Source organism: Acinonyx jubatus, chromosome D3 (genome assembly GCF_027475565.1).
Source record: "Acinonyx jubatus isolate Ajub_Pintada_27869175 chromosome D3, VMU_Ajub_asm_v1.0, whole genome shotgun sequence".
NCBI lineage: Eukaryota > Metazoa > Chordata > Mammalia > Carnivora > Felidae > Acinonyx > Acinonyx jubatus.
The window spans coordinates 54,394,308-54,409,851 of record NC_069392.1 but is presented as its reverse complement, the minus strand read 5'-3'; the positions used below and the strand labels follow the sequence as shown (position 1 = coordinate 54,409,851).

The window sequence follows — 15,544 nt, the reverse complement described above, 5'->3', positions numbered from 1 at the left end:
TACCTCTCAAATCTGCATCTATCTGTATTTTATTACAATCACAAGATATTTCTTAAACCTTCTAATCTTTTACTTCTTATTGACTTTGTCTTACCCCATTCTGGGGTTTGTAGCTGTACCCCAATTATAAAATCTCTAATGAGAAATGCAGCTTCTCTTTCCTCAGGATGGCCCTATAGCCAAGAGTTTCCTTAATCTCACATGACCCCAGAGAAAAATGCCAGCCTGGAGTACACAGTGAATCCCCCATGGTAGAGCTGATGTGGTAATGACAGTGATGAGTCTGGACATCTGCATATGCATCTGTCTCTAACAATACTGTGTGACAAGATCTCCTAAAATGCATCTTCTTCAAATGATGCAGAGACGCCCCCACCCTTGCCTCCAAATATCTTCGTGACTTGTGTCAGCTCTAGAAAAGAACATAAAGACAGCCAGGAAAATGCATTAATGTATGACTTGGCCGCTATGAGGAACAAAGGCAGGGAAGTGTAGGCACGGCTTCGTTTACGGTTTCAACCAAAAAAGATGAGGCATGGAGCAGTTTTGACTATTTGATTAAGGATGCAAAATAATCATTATCTGGAAATCATTAAGGCCTATTTAACTGAAGAGACTGCTTTGGGTAATACATTTTTAGTTTCTTTGCTATATTTACTTTAAAAACATTTATGGTTAAAGTACAACAAAATGTTAAACATCATAAATAAAATTTCCAAAAACCTCAACTATTGAGTCAAGAATCACGGAAAGCATAACTTTAGTGGATTCTGCAATGGTTACCACGGTGCAGTGGCTTCTAGCTTCAGGTTCATCAGAAGAACCTGGAGGGCTTGTTACAAGAGATTGTTGGGCTCCATCCCCAGAGTTTCTTGGAAATTTGATTTCACAAAGAGTTCCAAGGGTGTGCTAATGCTTCCTGTCTGAAGACCACAGTTTGAGGAACATTGCTCTAGTACGGTGAGAACTTCAGGGTTAACTATAGCGTCAATAACTTGATTTGTTCTTTGGAAGAGTCTCCCTGGACTGTTGTTCTTTGTGATTGCTTCTGTGTCAACTGTTACTCTTCAGAATATTGGTTTCAAGCAGAAAATTCTTATCCCCATCTCTTGTACTTAACCTACTGAGCAGTGATCAAACAGCTTGACAAAACTAATACATTTATTTTTAATGTCTAATTTTACATCAAAAGAAATTAACATGAATGCTTGCTGGTAGATGCTCCCCAGAATTTTTTTTTAATTTTTGTTTATTTATTTTTGAGAGAGAGCGAGCAGGGGAGGGGAGGAAGACACAGAATCCAAAGCAGGCTCCAGGCTGTGAGCTGTCAGCACAGAGCCCAACGTGGGGCTTGAACTCACAAACTGTGAGATCATGACCTGAGCCGCAGTTGGATGTTTAACTGACTGCACCACCCAGGCGCCTCAGTACCCCCCAGAATTTAAACATGGATTTTGTGTTCACTATTTCCTTTTTAGCTGAGCAACATTTTCCCAGACACGTTCTGGTTCAAAACTGCTTTTCAGATGGATAATGTTCCTGGGAATAAAGAACACTTAGTGAGAATATGGTAGGGGCTGGGATGGTGAAGTTTCAGAATGCTGCCAGAAAAGACAGTCTATGAGAATTGCAAAAGTCTCCAACCTTGTCGTGGCCTGCAGCGATGGTTTCCCAGGAGAGGAAAAAGCATTGATTTGGAGGAGTAAGAACACCTCCACGTGGTCCCTGAGCCTTAACACCGATGGAACGGTCTGTGTTCCCCTCCGCATCATTGTCCAAGTACTCACTCATCCCACTGACTTGTAAAGTGTTTATTATTCAGAAACAGAGCAGCAGTAATCCCCTGTCATCCTCTGAGTGTCAACGTTGAGTGTTATTTTTCGGTTTACACTTGCATGAAAAGTGTAAAGGATTGGGCTTCTATGAAGATGAAGCAGAAGTCATTTTCCCTCTTCCTTCCACTAAGTACAACTAAAACCCTTGACATTATACATAAAATAAGCATAAAAGACTCTGAAGGTTGGAGAGAAGGCAAACTAGCTAGGGGCCTTAGGGCCCAAGGAATGACAGAGTGGTGACTTTCTTGGGTTTTTGCATTGCTTCATATATCCCAGATGTGGAACTGAAGAAACCGGAAACCCAGAAAGGCCAATAGACACAGATGAAAAAAGAGAGGCCAACAAAAAGCATGCTTTGTCTAGCCAAAGGACAAGGAAAGGAGCAACATAACAAATAATAAAAAAAATATTTAGACAATAATGGCTTTATTCCAGCCATAGGAGACAGAAAAAAAAAATGTAGCCCTAAGACCTCCACCTTCAAAAGGCTGTACCAAGGAGCCCCATATTTCCTCATCCCCACTAATGTAATGGCCCAGAAGGCCAAGGACAGAGCTGGTACTTTCAGTCCCACCAAGTGGTAATGAGACTTCCTATGATCCACCCCTACTAGGTTGTCAATGGAGACTATGTGGGGAGACTGAACTTTTACCCCTCCACCTGGCGAAATCAAGTCTCCCCTCCCTATCTCTATCGAGTGGTGTCATGGGAGGCCTACTGGAGAGTCAGGACTGTCATCATGGCCCAGGAATAATCAGATCCCTTTCTTGTCCCTATGTTGTGTATGGATTCCACTTGGGGAACAGAAAGTAGCACTTCCACCATTCTCAACAAGGGAGGGATCAGTGAAGACCTAGTGAGGAACTTGAATTCATAATCCCCAGAGTAATGTGGAGCCCCCTTGGGTGACAAGGGAGACTGAGTGAGGAGCCTGTACTTCTCCCCCTACCTTGCAGGGATGAGGTGACACCATCCCCATTTTGCCCACTGGGGTGATATTAGTGGAAGACAACTAAAACAGAATGTTTAAATAAGATCCAGAGACTCTTAACATAATAAGAATATGGCCAGGTTTCAATAGAAAACTATTCATCGCACCAAGAACCAGGAAAATCAGAAACTGAATGAAAAAAGACAATCTAGGGGCACCTGGGTGGCTCCGTCGGTTGAGCATCTGACTTCAGCTCAGGTCATGGTTTCACACTTTGTGTGTTCAAGCCCTGCATTGGGCTGTATGCTGGCAGCTCAGGGTCTGGAGCCTGCTTTGGATTCTGTGTCTCCTTCTCTTTCTGCCCCTGCCCTTCTCTCTCTCTCTCTCTCTATCAAAGATAAACATTAAAACAAAATTTTTAAATAAAAAAAAGACAATCTATAGCTGCTAACAATGAGATAACAGAGAAATGTTAGAATTATCTAACAAAGTTTTTAAAGCAGCCATAATAAAAAAAATACTCCAATGAGCAATTTATGAACATACTTGAAAGAAAAAAGTAGAAAGTATCAGCTAGAAAAAAAAAGAATACATGAGAAAAAACTAAATAGTGGGGCGCCTGGGTGGCTCAGTCGGTTGAGCATCTGACTTTGGCTCAGGTCATGATCTCACGGCTCGTGAGTTCAAGCCCCATGTCGGGCTCTGTGCTGACAGCTCAGAGCCTAGAGCCTGCTTCTGCTTCTGTGTCTCCCTCTCTCTCTGCCCCTAACCCACTCACATTCTGTCTCTGTCTCTCTCAAAAACAAATAAACATTAAAAAAAAAAAGATTCAAGAAAAAAACTACATAGAAATTTTAGAACTAAAAAAACCCCCAATGATCAGATATAAAACATTGTGGGTAGGCCCAATAACAGAATGGAAGTGACAGAAGAAAGAATCTTTGCGCAAATTACCCAGTCTAGGGGCACCTGGGTGGCTCAGTCGGTTGGGCGTCCGACTTCGGTTCAGGTCATGATCTCACAGTTTGTGAGTTTGAGCCCCGCATCGGGCTCTGTGCTGACAGCTCAGAGCCTGGAGCCTGCTTCACATTCTGTGTCTCCCTCTCTCTCTGCCCCTTCCCTTCTCATGCTCTTCCTCTCTCTGTCTCAAAAATAAATAAATGCTAAAAAAAAAAATTACCCAGTCTGAACAACAGAGAGAACAGACTGAAACAACAACAGAGCCTCAGAGACATGTGTGTGGTAGGCTGAATAATGGCTCCCAAAGATATTCAGCCTGGTCCTAATTCCTGGAAGCTTATGTGGCAAAAGGGGATACTGTAGATGTGATTAAAGAGCTTGAGATATGGAAAATACAATGACTATCCAGGGGGGCCTTACATATAATCACAGTGCCCTTAAAAGAGGGAGTAAAAGGAGATTTAACCACAGAGAAGAAAGGAAGAGATGTGAATACAGAAGCAAGAGAATAGATTGGTGTGAAAAGGAATTGTGAGTCAAAGAATATTGGTAGCTTCCACTGGCTAGAAAAGGCAAGAAAATGAATTGTCCTGTTAAACCTTCAGAATAAACCAGTCCTGTCAACACCCTGACCCAATGAAACTCATTTCTGACTTCCAGCCTCCAGAACTGTAAACAAATAAATATGTGTTATAAAATAAGCTGATGGAAATTTGTTACAGCAGCCATAGGAAAATGATACTATAACAAAGATCTTACATTAGTACTATGGTACTATAATAAAAGATCTAACATTCATGTCTTAGAGACCTGGAAGGAGAGGAGAGGAGAAAATGGAGAAAGCTGAAAAAGTACTCAAAGAAATAATGCCTGAAAACTTCCCAAGTTTGACAGAAGACATAAATCTACAGATTCAAGAAGCTGAATAAATTTGAATGCCAAAGAGAATAAACTCAAAGATCCATGCTAATACAAAACATAGTTATATTTATGAAAACTAAAGGTAAAAAAAAAAATCTTTAAAAGGACAAGAAATGACACTTACCTATAAGAGAAAACCAAGATGATTCATAGATGTTTCAACAGAAACCATGAAGGCCAAAAGGAAGTGGCACGTTTTTTTCAAGTGCTGAAAGAAAAGAACTGTCAACCTAGAATTCCATATCCAGTTAAAATATCCTTAAGGAATGAAGGGGAAATCAAGACATTCTCAGGTGAAGGAAAACAAAGATATTTGTTCACCAGGAGACCTGTCTGCTCTAAAAGAATGGCTAAGGAACTTTCAAAATAAAAAGGAAGCAATAAATGAAGGCATGTCAGAACATCAAGAAAGAAGAAAAATATGGATAATACAATGGACTTTCTTGCTCCTCTCAAGTTTTCTACATGGTCTTTGACATTTGAAGCAAAAATGTTAACATGGTGTGATGTATGCAGAGGAAATATTTGACAATTATACTATAAATGGCAGAGAATAAAAGGATGCAAAAGAAGTAAAGTTTCTATGGTTCACTAGAATTGATAAAATGTTAACTGAAATAGATAGTGAAAAATTATACATATAGACAAATAAAAATAGAATTCTACAAAAGCTCAGGTAACTGACAGAAAGGCAAGGGAAAACCCATAGAGAAAGTAAAAAAAAAAAAAAAAGAGAGAGAGAGAGAGAGAAACCAAAAAATGTACTGGCAAAAATAAGCCTAACATATTAATAATTGTAGAAAATGCAAATGGTCTAAATACATCAATTAAAAGATATTGGCAGGGGGCGCCTAGGAGGCTCAGCTGGTTCAGTGTCTGACTCTTGATTTCAGCTCAGGTCATGATCTCATGTTGGTGGGATCAAACTCCGCATCCAGCTCTGAGGTGAAAGTGCAAAGCCTGCTTGAGATTTTCTCCCTCCCACTCTGTCTCTCTGCCCTCCCCCCTCAACAATAAATAAACATTTAAAAAAAATAATGAAGCAGGGGATATCACTAGAGACACTGCAGACATCAAAAGAACAAAAATAAATATGTGCAACTCTATACAAATAGATTTGACAACTTAGATGAAATGAACCAATTCCTCAATAAACTTAAATTACCACAACTCACATAATATGAAACAGATCATTTGAAAAGCCTATAAAATATTGTTATGGGCTGAACTGTGTCCTCCCAAAATTCACATGTTGAAGTCCTAACTCCCTAGTCCGGAATATGATCGCATTTGGAGATAGGGCCTTTAAAAGGATGATTAAGTTTAAATGTGACAGTTAGGATGGGTCCTAATCCAATTTCACTGGTGTCTTTATAAGAAGTGGAAATCTGGACACAGAGACACCAAGGATGCACACACAGAGGAGAGACCATGTGAGGACACAGCAAGAGGTCTGCCATCTGGAAGCCAAGGAAGAGCGTGAGAAGAAAACAAACCTTCTGACACCTTGATCTTGGACTCCCAGCCTCCAGAACTGTGAGAAAATACATTTCTGTTGTTTAAGCCACTAGTCTGTGGTATTTTGTAATTGTCCGCCTAAGGAAACTAGTACAAGCATTGAAGAAATTGAGTTCATCACTAAAAAATAAAAAAACAAAACAAAACAAAAACACTAAAAAAGAAATCTTCCAGACTAGTTGCTTTCACTGAGGAATTCTACCAAATATTTAAAGAAGGATTAATACCAATTCAATACCAATTCTACACAATCTCTTCCAGAAAATAGGAGAGGAAGGAACACATTGTAACTCATTTTATGGAGCTCGTATTACTGATACCAATAACAAGGACAGTACCAAAAAAGAAAACTATAGACCAATATCTCTTATGAATATAAATGTAAAAATCTTTAACAAAATATTGGCAAATAGATTATACAAGAAATGATACACAATGGCTAAATGTGGTTTATTGCAGGGATGCAAAGCTGGTTCAATAGTCAAAAATCAATGTACTCTACCACAATAATAGGCTAGAGAAGGAAAATTAAATGAGTATCTCATTTGGTGGGAAAAAAAGTATTTGATAAAAATTAATACCTACTCGTGATAAACACACTCAGAAAAAACTGGACCTGAGGTGAAATTTTTCAATTTAATAAAGAACATCTACAAAAAATTTACTGCCGATATAATACATTACAGTGAAAGACAATCCTTTCCCCTGACGACCAGCAACATGGTAAGAATGTCCACTCTCAGCCCTCTAACATAATACCGGAAGTTCCAGTAGTGCAATAAGACAAGAAAACAAAAGGCATACAGATTAGAAAGAAAAAAATAAAACTGTCCTTACTTGCAGATGACGTGATGGTCTACATGGACCATTCTAAGAAATTACAAAAGACATTTAGAGCTAAGAATTCAGCAAGTTCCCAGGATACAGGTAAACATAAAAAAAAACAAAAACACACACACACAATAAATTCCTATATACTTGTGATGAATATTCCAATAGGTGTGGTGATATAGCTCACTGTGGCTTTAATTTGCATTCCTTAATGGCTAATAATGTGGAACATCTTTTCACGTGAATATTTGCCATTTATATATCTTTAGTGAAATGTCTTTTTAATGTCTTTTGCCCATTTTCTAATTGTTTGTTCGTTTGTGTTGGGGGAAACTGGGTAAAAGGGACGATGGGATCTCCCCGTATTATGTCTTACAATGGAAGGTGAATCTCCAATTATTGCAAAATAAAAGCCTTACTTAACAAATGCGGATTGGATCTATTCTAACTTTTCAAATTATGTTTGGCCATTTAAAATAAACATACGGTATGACTTTTATGTTTATCTGTATTACTTTTTACAATAATATGTAATAGTACATATGTTACTTTTGTCCATGTTGGTACAGGTGACAAAAGAAGATACAAACAGAGCTGTTCTCTTTTGTCTACCATGTCAATAGTATCAACTCTGTTCAGAAAACAGCTTGAGTGGTATATGCAGGTCTTGGCACTGTTCTTGGCTTGTGTGTATTGTCAAATAGGCTACATCATGCATTCGCTTAAAATAAACCAGAGCTTTATGTTCATTCCTGGACTATACATCCCCAATGAAAAAGAGAGATATCATCCATTTTTTCAGTTTAGTCTCTACTTTGCTGGTGATTTTCTGTGGGGATTACCTTCCCATGCTGAAGTTCTAAAACATGGTTATTGTTGATTCTTTTTGTTTCCTAAATTTTTAAAATGTTTATTGAATTTTGAGGGAGAAACAGAGCACGAGCAGTACAGGGGCAGAGAGAGAGAGAGAGAGAGAGAGACAGAGACAGAGACAGAGAGAGAGGGAGGCGCATAATCGGAAGCAGGCTCCAGGCTGTGAGCTGTCAGCACAGAGGCCGATGCGGGGCTCCAACTCATGAGCCATGAGATCAGGACGTGAGCTGAAGTCGGATGCCCAACCGACCGAGCCATCCAGTCGCCCCTTGTTGATTCTACTTTTACATTAAATCATAAGCCATTTTTAGGTAAGAAAACTATTGAAGGGAACTGGCTAATTTTATGTGGAAATCATTAATTTGTTCACTACTATTGTACTGTTCTTCCACGTGGGCATAGGATTGGATTGCCCTTCTTTTCTATCTTCTTCCGGTTAGGAATGGTTATATAATTTGCTTTGGCCAATAAAATATGAGTGGAAGTGGCAAGTCTTGATTACTGGTAGAAGCCTTTTACAACTTGTGGGTGATTCAACATGTTCCCATGTGCCTGATGAGAGATGAGAATGTTTGGATGATAGGGGCCTTATTAGCATGAATCTCCAAGAGAAGAGGATATAGAATAGAGTCTTTTACTGATAGACGTGGGCACATGGCATTAGCAAGAAATAAACCTTTGTACTTTTCAGTCACTGAGATCTGAAAGTTGTTTAACTGCATAACCTAAACTATTATAACTTTATAACTGATTAACATATTTTATATTTACATCAAACACACACAATCCTCTGCAGTAGGACTCTATATATACAATGATATCAAATTGTAAACTCCAGTTCATGAATTGTTCATCAGTATACTTGATGTCATCTCCCACTCTGATAATCCCCCCCCCCCACACACACACACCCCACAAAGTCAGATCAAGACTTTGGTATGAATTAGAGCAATAGTTGACTAATGATTCCATGATATCAAGGTTTGTATGAAACTGAGCATACACAGAAGCGATGCATCACATTCTTGATAGGGATACCTAAGTCACAGAAAATGCATGCACTGCCTTAAGCATTTCCAGTGGTTTCAAAGGAAAGAATCATGAACTTGTATGTGTGCTCTATGTACAAAGTGGGATTACTATGAACATTCATCATGATCATCTGCATGTTACCCATCATTTTCAGGGAGAAATAACACTGACCAACATTTTCAGACACCATGCAAAGATCTTTATATGCATTAGCACATATTTAACCAATTAGTACTTCACTTTGCTCATAACCTATCCCATGTGTCTTAGGTTAGCATTATCCAGATAATATTTAAAATTACAAAGTTTTTTTTTTTTTTAAATCTTCTAAATTTTACCAAGACAATTCAACCAGTGTTTCTATGTCATACTTTATATCCTCTTTGTAGTGCATACTCTGGACACACATTGGGGGTAGGTGAAACAGATAACTTAAAATTCTTAAGTGTATTAATGGTCCCAGAACTTCCAGCTATTAAAGATATTCCCCAAATTATTTGAGATGCTTAAGTACATATCCTCGATGTTAAAAATTTCATTAGTTTAGGGGTGCCTGGTGGCTCAGTCAATTAAGTGTCTGACTTCGGCTCAGGTCATGATCTCATGGTTTGTGAGTTCGAGCCCCTCACCGGGCTTGGTGCTGACAGTTTAGAGCCTGGAGCCTGCTTCATATTCTCTCCCTCTCTGCCCCTCCTCTGCTCACACTCTGTCTGTGTGTGTCTCTCTCAAAAATAAAAAAAACATTAAAATTTTTTTCTTTAAATTTCAATAGTTTCAAGTGCTGCTCAAATAACTATTTTTGAATTTAAAACTATGTAACATATAATGAAAAATTTCTCATAATCTAGCAGTCACAGGTGGCTAGGAATTCATATATCTCTTCTTCTTTATGTATATTTTGCCTGTAAAATATGGGGCAAAAGCACTGCCATAAAAGAAGTTCTATTTTTTTTTCCACTCATTTTCATTAAGGGAAAAGTAACCAAAAGATCAAGTTGGGAGGTGTTATTTCCAAAGACGATGGGAATTTAACGCACTAGTAAAACTATGAACTAGATGTTACACATTGGTAGTTAACAGTGTGGAGTACAGTATTAGAATACTTGAATTTAGGGTTCATCTCTACTTCTATGCCAGTGGTCATGATTATTGTTCTCTTTGTGCTTCAGTTTCCCATTCTGTAAAGTGTGTGTGGGGGGGTAATACATGCAGACCTCTAGCCATTGTGAAGCATACACAAGTTAATTTTTACATAGCCCATAGAATAACCAGCACATAGTAAATATTCAATACATTTAAATGGATTTAAATTGTAATACAGGGGTGCCTGGGTGGCTTAGTTGACTTAGCATCTGACTCTTGATTTCGGGTCAGGTCATGATCTCACAGTTCCTGAGTTCAAACCCCACATCCGGCTCCGTGCTGACAGTGTGGAGCCTGCTTGGGACTCTCTCTCCCTCTCTCCTTATCTCTTCCTTTCCCTCTCTCTCTCTCAAAATAAATAAAATAAAACTTCAATTGTTAATACATACGTCCCCAGCATATTCATCAGTTAATATCACCTCCCTTACTCTGGGACCTCTTCTGTTCTCTTGGACACTTTAGAGCATGTTAGGGACTGTGTGAAGAATCAATTGCATTTCTGTTTTGAGACATTCTGCCACTTTAACAACTACCAGACACACACACACACACACACACACACACACACACACACACACAAACTACTTTTCAAAATTCAAAATAAATTGCTGAGGCAAAGAAAGAAAAGGATTATGTTTCACTAAACTTAAATATCTTTCTACACATATAATAATAACCACGTAAGGGTACCACATGCTCTATATGCTTTAAAAGTTATTGATAGTTTTGTAAACCCCACCATGTCCCGAGATGGATAACGAGGGTAGATAGTATTGCTGCTGGTGAATAGAGAAGTCTAGTGATAACCAGAGTGGGACAAAGGTCTCTGATTCAGAAAATAATTCAGAAAAGATTTATGAAAGCATTTAAGAAGACAATTGACTTAGTCAACAGCTCCTCATGTGTCATTCCTCCACATTCCTGTGACTGCTTGGACATCTTGCTCTGTCTGGTGCAGAATCCTCTATTACAATTCCTATAGAATTCTTTCTGTCAGAGAACTTACCTCAATTTGCAAATAAACATTTATTTGTAGAATTAGTTTACTAAAGCCTCACACCCTCCATGTTGGCAGGGCTCACTCATCTTTCTGCTTAATGCTGGTCCCCAGTTCCCCATCGAGCACCTAAAACAGAGGGACCCTCAGGAAGCAGAGACAGCTTTCCCCAAACTGAAGGTATGGGACTTGAAAGGAAAAAGTCATGCCAAATCTACCAGGCGAAGTACAAGTAGCAAAGGAATGCTTTTTCTAAAATAAGTAACAGAGGCAAGAAAATCGGAACAGTTCTGAGTCAGATAAGAAAGGTTATACTTATGTATTATAATATTTATGCCTTAATAACAATCAACATTTTGTATAAATAGACTTGAAAACTTCAAATTCAAGTTTCAATATCAAAAACACTGTGTCTGATGGCAGGCAACTGTTTTGACCACAGCTCTGCACTCTGGTATCCCAAAATAAAATGGAAGCCATAGTTTGGGGTGTGGAGGATGTTAACCACCGAAGGATGGGATGATTTTTTTTCATGTCCAAAGAACACGTTTCCATGTAGTTCCATTGGATCCTAGTCTTTTCACTTATAATGTTGAATAATTATGGGTTTGAAATATGTATACTGAATTTAATTAAAGTGAGAGACAAGAATTAAGGAAAGCGATGAATGTCAAAATAATTTGAAACTGGTAATGTGAAGGAGCAATTACATTTACTTGAAAAAAATAATAGATGAAGACTTAAGAGAGACATCCGTCCAATAAAATGAATATCATGAAAGCTCAATGATAAGCTCAAAGAAGGTAATTGCCTAAATGTGTGCAGTTGGGAGTCTGCCCCATTGATACCCTTCTTCACATCATGGTTCATGTAAAACAAGTGGAGATTTTTAAAGTATTTCAACTTAGAACTAATGAGAAATTTTGATTTCAACCTTCACTGCTACATAACTTTGTATAAAGTACATACAATTGGCTAAAAGGCATAGACATACATGAACACCCTCAAAATATAACCTGCTTTTAGTCACTGATAGTTGAAAGAGAATTGCATAATTCTTTTAAAACTGCCTAACGTCTTGTCAGAGTGATTGGATTAAAGATGATTAACTTGTTCAAAGATAACGGTGCTCTGAAGAAAATGATGGCTGTGTTTTGAGCAAAGAACAGACTAATACCTTAGGAAGTTTAAAATTAAGTGCAAACAAAAGTATCAATCCAGCCATCTGCTTTGTAATAATTGGCCGATAATCTTAACTGAACATCTTAACTTTGCTGATAAATGCTACTTTAGTCTATAATTGTTGTAGGTAATTTGGTTAATTGTGACAAAAGTACTCAAAGGATATTTGCTATAATTTATATTTATAATCCACTTTTAATAATGGTATTAAAAATTAGAAAACATTGTGTCCAATGTCTAGCGCATAGGTAAGACGTTCATCTTGGTAGAGAAATGTAGTCAATATATGAAACAGAGACGACTTTAGGCACAATGGGGTACCATATATATGCCTAGATAGATACATAGATACATAGATATAGATAGATAGATAGATAGATAGATAGATAGATAGATATCTGTATATAATGCTTAAGAGTGCACTGAGAGCCCAACTGGGCTCTAACATTTAATAACTGTACAACTTTGGGTAAGTTATCTCTCCTCTCTGTGTCTAGATTGACTCAACTGTAAAAGGTGGATAATATTATTAACTACCCCGTTGCTGTAGGGATTAAATGAATGAAGGCATACAGAACTGTACCTGGAACGGATGGAGAGTGTTTTTTCCTAAAGTTTCTACCTTTGGAATAAGCAAGAGAAGTATATTTTTTTTTTGTAAAAGAAATTAGTAACAATATAGGCTTCTGTTATGTTCAAAAGTAAACACAAACACGTTAATACCAAGTGATCCTAATAGAGAACAAGAACACTCGAACGTAAACATCAACTCAAAAGACCAATTTTTTTTCAAAGCAAGAATGAACCTAATGGTGGTAAGCTTCACTGCAAGTGTACATCCAGGATCCCCCCACCCCCTCCAGGCTCCACACTTATCTTCTCAAAGCCATGCCCCAAGCCTGCCGAAGAGGAAAGTTTCACTACCGAGTCCCAGGAATGGTACCGTTGAGCCCGGCACCGCCGTCGGGCCACCCCTCTCCTCTCCTTGGCTTTGGTCTCTCGGCAGACACCTCTCTGTCTCCCACTCCAAGCGTCAGGAAGAACCCTCCGTCCGCCCTCTGCCCAGCGGAAAACTCCAAAATGGGCAACAGGCTATAACAGCTGGGGCCACTCACCGCCGCCCTGGACCCACATCCGCTGCCCGCCACCCCCCAGCGCCGAGCGCCCACTCCCACACGGCATCCGCCCGGGGAACCGCAGTGCCTTGCAACACGCGCAGACGCCGCCGGCTGCAAGGGACCCATCGCAGCCTTCCCGGTCGCTAAGCACCCCCCCCTCCCCAGACCGCTCCCCAACGCGAGTGCCATCCCTAATGGAGGTGGCCACGCCACCTCCCAACGGCTCGGCCCGCGAGGACGACCGGGAGCGCAGCGCCGACCACAAAAACAACTCGAGCCGCGCCGCGACGGGGTCGGCTGCCATCGCCAGCCCGGGAGCGGAGCGGCGCGGCGCGGCGGCGACAGCGGGGGCTGCGGCACACGCGGCCGGGCCTCCGCGGGCGGCCGAGATTTACCTGCGCGGCCCCGCGCCCCCGGGCCGGCCATCCTGCAGCAGCCGCTACCGCCGCCCCGCGGGCCCGAGGCGCCGCCCGCCGCTCGGGGAGGCGCCGCGCCGCAGTCCTGGCTGCGGCGCCCGGCACATGGTTGGCGCTCACGGCGGCCGGCGCCCGCGCACAGGTGGGAACCCCGCGAGTGGGCGTTGGGGCGATTCCCTTCCCCAGCCGGCGCTCGCCGCCCGCTTCCACTCTTGACTTTGCCGGTGCGCGGCGCCTGCCCTTGCTCCGGCAGCCGAGCCGCCTGTGCCCGCGCCCCGGCGCCGTGGGCGGCTGCGGTCCCTGCGCAGCTCGGGCTGCGCGTCATGTGCATCTCCCGCCTCGCCGCTCGCTCCGCGGCACCGGGCGGCCCGGGGGGCAGCGCTCCGCGGCCCGGCCGGCCGGCGCCCACTCCCCGCCCGGCACACGGACCCCCTCCACCCCCGCGCCCTCCCCCATCCCGGAGCTGTCAAGGAGGAAAACGCCTTACACACACCTTGGAATGGACGGGCGCCTCAGTCACCGACTCGCCAAACTCTTAGAAGGTGTCCATTGGTCTGTAGGGAGGTTTGGGCATGGAGTAGGAGCCGCTTTCTTATTATTTAATAATGTTGGAAGTGCAGGGTCCGCTGCCAGAGTTGTGGGTCATGTGGGCACAGCAGAGGCTGGCTGCTGCCAGTACCAGGGTTTCCTGAGGATCCTGAAACTATGATCTCATCCTCCTCATCCGCCTCCCCCGCCCCTCTCTCCGCGGGCGCGCACGCACAGCACACACACACATACACACACATGCACACACGCGCACACACGCACTCACACTGCATGCACTATCCTCCTTCCTTGACCGAAATATTCCTCCAGGGAAATACAGTGTTCATGCTCTTTATTGAAAAAAAAAAAAAAATCCTCCTGGATAGAGATTGTTCTCTTTCAAAGCTTGATTTATGTGCTTTGTTTATTTGCTACAGTTTTCCCTCACACGTGCAAGGGATGCGAACAGAGCCTCAGAATTAAAATTAAAAATAATCATCTTCTTATGTTGACCCAGATTTTGGTGAGAACCCAAGAACTCAAACAGTATAATTTCAATTTGAAACAGAGGGGATAATATACCAGGCTTGAATGTGGAATAGTGCTAACACCTGAGATGTATGCAGTGGGTTTCCTTCCCAAGCTGCAAACATTTCCCAAACATTACCTCATTTATTTGCAGAGGAGGAGGTGGATGAGAAGGCAAATAGTATTTTCACCTCAGAGATACCGAACCATGAAGCATAAGTCAGATAACATGACTTATCCAAGTACACGTAAGTCAAAAATCTCACTATAAATATTAATTGTACAGCTACTCACAAGTTGCTAATTCACTATCATCAATCGCTGGAAATTTAGGTTACTGAAAATATGAAGATATTCTTGATTATTTTAAAGTTACCAACTACCTTGCAAGCTAATTAATTGGTTTTTCTACAAGGATATGTTTTAATATAATTTTTCTCTTGTATATTTGCATATATTTTCAGTTTTATGGTTTCATATAATTTTCTTTCTTTTGGGGGGTATGTGTATAATTTGTTATATGTCTGTGTATTCATGTGTAAATTCCTATTCGTTTGTATTGTTTCAACTAATTGTTTCATAGTAATATGAAGCAATTATAGTCAATGTTTTTGGGGTAGTCACCAATTTCATAATGATTTGTTATATATCACTCACCCTTTCTAAGAGCCTGATGTATATGAGAACTGTGCTGTTTTGAAGGATATAGAGAAGTTTGAGACATGGAA

The 15,544-nt window shown here is 40.8% G+C and overlaps 1 protein-coding gene across 2 annotated transcripts in view; it reads right to left on the bottom strand.

The window, feature by feature from the left end:
* The window catches only part of DTNA (dystrobrevin alpha), a 352,058-nt gene extending 337,668 nt beyond the window's left edge, over positions 1 to 14,390 (bottom strand). The window contains exon 1 of one of the 2 annotated variants that reach the window (XM_053206596.1): positions 14,254 to 14,390. The gene's annotated coding sequence lies outside the window, so the exon portion shown is untranslated. Of the gene's footprint in view, positions 1 to 13,739; positions 13,868 to 14,253 lie in introns of those variants that run through there. The other variant, XM_053206598.1, reaches the window with a different exon arrangement.
* Positions 14,391 to 15,544: the final 1,154 nt, after the last annotated feature.